The sequence below is a fragment of the Carlito syrichta genome, unplaced genomic scaffold, assembly GCF_000164805.1.
Source record: "Carlito syrichta isolate Samal-C Ts95f unplaced genomic scaffold, Tarsius_syrichta-2.0.1 Scaffold135632, whole genome shotgun sequence".
Taxonomy (NCBI): domain Eukaryota; kingdom Metazoa; phylum Chordata; class Mammalia; order Primates; family Tarsiidae; genus Carlito; species Carlito syrichta.
The window spans coordinates 1,658-4,899 of record NW_007079728.1 but is presented as its reverse complement, the minus strand read 5'-3'; positions in this window follow the sequence as shown (position 1 = coordinate 4,899).

The following is a 3,242-nucleotide window of genomic DNA, read 5'->3' as shown; positions in this document are numbered from 1 at the left end:
TTGGCTGCCACCACGGAGGCAAGGCCAGACTTGGCGATGAGACTCCCGGACCGTTTATTCACACGGGCCTTGTGGACAGCACAGCACAGAGGAGGCGTGGGAAAGCAGAGCAGTTTGGGGGCGCCCGGCCACCCCTGCTGTTTGACCTTGAGCGAGTTGCAGCTTCTCTCCACAACAGAGTCAAGCACGGGCGCCTGGAAGACGGTGCCCCCCAGCCTGCCTTGGGGCTTGGAATAGAGGTGCCGGGTTAGGTCATCTCCTCGGCTACTGATGCCACCATGAGTTCTGGGCTAGCGGAGTCTGGGCCCAGGGCCTGCGGCCAGTTCTGTTCCTCTCTGGCTCTGTGACCTAGAGCAAGTTACTTCCTTTCTCTGAGCCTCAGTGGTCTCAACTGTGAAGTGGGTGTGTCCACTTTGCCACCTCTGTTCCGGTAGCACCAAGAGCCACTCTCTTCCCTTCTGAGGTTTTCCCCTAGGGCAGCGCATCTGCCCCCTGCAGACCCTGGAGGGACACCCAGGTTCTGCCTGGGGGTTGGGGACGGAGGTCAGCATGGTGTTTTCTAATAATCATTCACACCAGGCTGAGTTCAGTTTTTTTTTGTTTGTTTGGTTTTTTTTTGAGTTGGAGTCTCATTCTGTCGCCCAGACTGGAGTGCAGTGGCCGCTCCCGGCCACCGCAGCCTCGACCTGCTGGGCTCTGGCGATCCTTCCGCCTCAGCCTTCCAAGTAGCTGGAACTACAGGTGCGCGCTACCACGTCCAGCTAATTTTTTGATATGTTGTAGAGATGAGGTCTCGCCAAGTTGCCCAGGCGGGTCTCCAACCCGCGGGCTCAGGCAGTCCACTCACCTCAGCCTCCCAAAGGCGCGGGATGACAGGCTGAGCCACCGAGCCTGGCTTAAGTTCAGCTTTACAAGCTGTCTCCCCCGCTGCCTTGGCGCAGCCCGAGGGTGCACTGGGAGGTCGTTATGGGGGTGTTCCCATTTTACAGATGTGGAAGCTGAGACTCCAGGAGGGAAAGCCATATGGCCTAGAATCTGGCCAGAAGCTGGAGATGGTGTGTGTGAATCCGTGGGGTTGGCACTGGCTTCTGTGGCCTGGTGCCCAGCCCTGTAGGCCCTCGGTCAGGTGTCTTGGTTTCACAGAGAATGACCATCTTCCCTTCCCCAGGATGGGTGCCCTGGGCCCCTGTGGGAATCCTTGCCAGAGGAGCACTTGAGGCCGCTGGCTTGGTGGTCATTCTGGGCGCTTTACGGCCAAGCTGTCTTCACATCCCAGTGCACGCGTGATTCTAGCCTCAGGCCTAGTCCCACTGAGCCTCAGTCCTTGCCTCTACCGGTTGCTGTGAGGAACCTCCAGGATCTTTTTTTTGTTTGTTTTTGAGTTGGAGTCTCACTCTGTCGCCCAGACTGGAGTGCAGTGGCCGCTCCCGGCCACCGCAGCCTTGACCTGCTGGGCTCCGGCGATCCCTCCGCCTCAGCCTTCCAAGTAGCTGGAACCACAGGCGTGCGCCATCACCCCCAGCTAATTTTTCTTGATTTATTGTAGAGATGAGGTCTCGCCACGTTGCCCAGGCTGGTCTCGACCTCATGGGCTTAGGCAGTCCTCTCGCCGCGCCTGGCCCCCACCAAGATTTCATTGCTGCTTTTCCTTCCCAGCAGAAGTGGGCTCCCAGGACTTGCGCGGTTAGCTGGAACAGAGGGTCCCAAACGCAGCTGCTGCGGAAGCTGCTGGAACTGGACAGCAGTCCAGGTGTCCTTGTCCCTCCCCAGCCCTCCAACGACTGCCCTGGAGGCTGGGGTGGCAGGAGCCTGTGAGCCTGATCCGGGCCTTCCTCTGAGCCTGCCTGGGCTGTTTGCCAGGCTGGCTTGTCAGCAGGGCTGGGGATGCTGTGTGTGCACACGCATGTGCACTTGGCCCGTGCCAGGGGTCACAAGCCCAGTCACCTGTGGTGGACAGACAGAACGGGCCTGGCGTGACCCAGGGGAAAGCGCATGCCCTCAGAGTGAGGGGCCGAGCAGAGATGAGGCCCAGTGGGACCGGAGTGTCCCTGTGTTCCCCCCCACGGGAGGCCAGGTTTCTTGTAATGTCCCCGTTTTTAATAATTGGCACTACAGTCATCACCGTCGGACTGTGTGGCCTTGAGCCTGTGGGCCTGCCCTGTGCAGGCGCCAGTGGCCGCCGGGCATCCTGCGGAGCAGAGAGGAGGTGCCTGGCTCCCACGCCTCTCGAGGACAAGGCCCGCCCGCACAGAAGCCTGGCGCGGGCTGGAAAGGCAGGTGGCTGACGGTCACGCTGGCTCCCTGGCCCTGTCGGCGGTGCTGGAAGTTGGCACCAGGCCAGAGGGCTTCTGGTAGCTGGGTGGGGGGTGGGGGGTGGGGCCCCCCCAAGGTGGGCGCAGCCAAGGGCCTCCGCCCTGAGGGCCTGACAGTTCCGGGGCTTCCCTGCCAGGCTGTCATCGGCCCCCTGAGGTTGAACAGCAGCCCAGGGGCTGAGCTCAGCCCCCACGGCCCCCCTTACCTGTGCGCTGACCCGGGCAGGACACCCCGCCCACTGCTCTTCCTGCCCCCCTTTCTCAGGTTCTTGCTTCCCTTTTTGTCTCCCGCCCCGCCTCCCACTTTGGGGCGGCGGCGTCACCAGCTGTGAAGCCTGGGGCTGCGGAGTCGCCCCTCTCCTGGCTTTCTCACTATTGGAGGGCCTTGGGCTAGTCTCGTCCTCTTGCCCAGCCTCAGTTTCCCCTCTGTAAGATGGGCAAACGGTGCCTTCCTTGAGGAATGGCCGACGTGCCCTCACGAGGCGCTGTGGTGGCCGTCAGGAAACGAAAGAGCGCGGCCTTGCCTGGGACTGGAGCCCCTGAGGGCGGGGCCGGCCTGGAATCCCTCCTGGAGTCACCCCGGGAACCCCACTTCTGACACAGGCGGAAGGAGGGCCTCGCCCCGGCTCCGCGCCAGGACAGGGCACCCTGGGGACCTGCCCAGTGGGCGTCTGGTAGAGCCAGCGGGCCTGGGGCGGGCTGGCTGGCTCCCGCACCCAGCGCGGTCCTCAGGGGCCCTTGGCTCTGGACACAGTCCCCAGAGGAGGGCTAGAGCCCGTGACATGCAGCGCTGGGCCCTGGCACCACACTGCAGGGGCCCGGGTCTGCCTTGCGGCCGCTGATGAACCAAGGCTGGACTTCGCTGTGCCTCAGCTTCCTTGTTTCCTGCGCCCTAGGGTCGTGAGCCCCGGCCCAGCCCCTCCGCCCCCC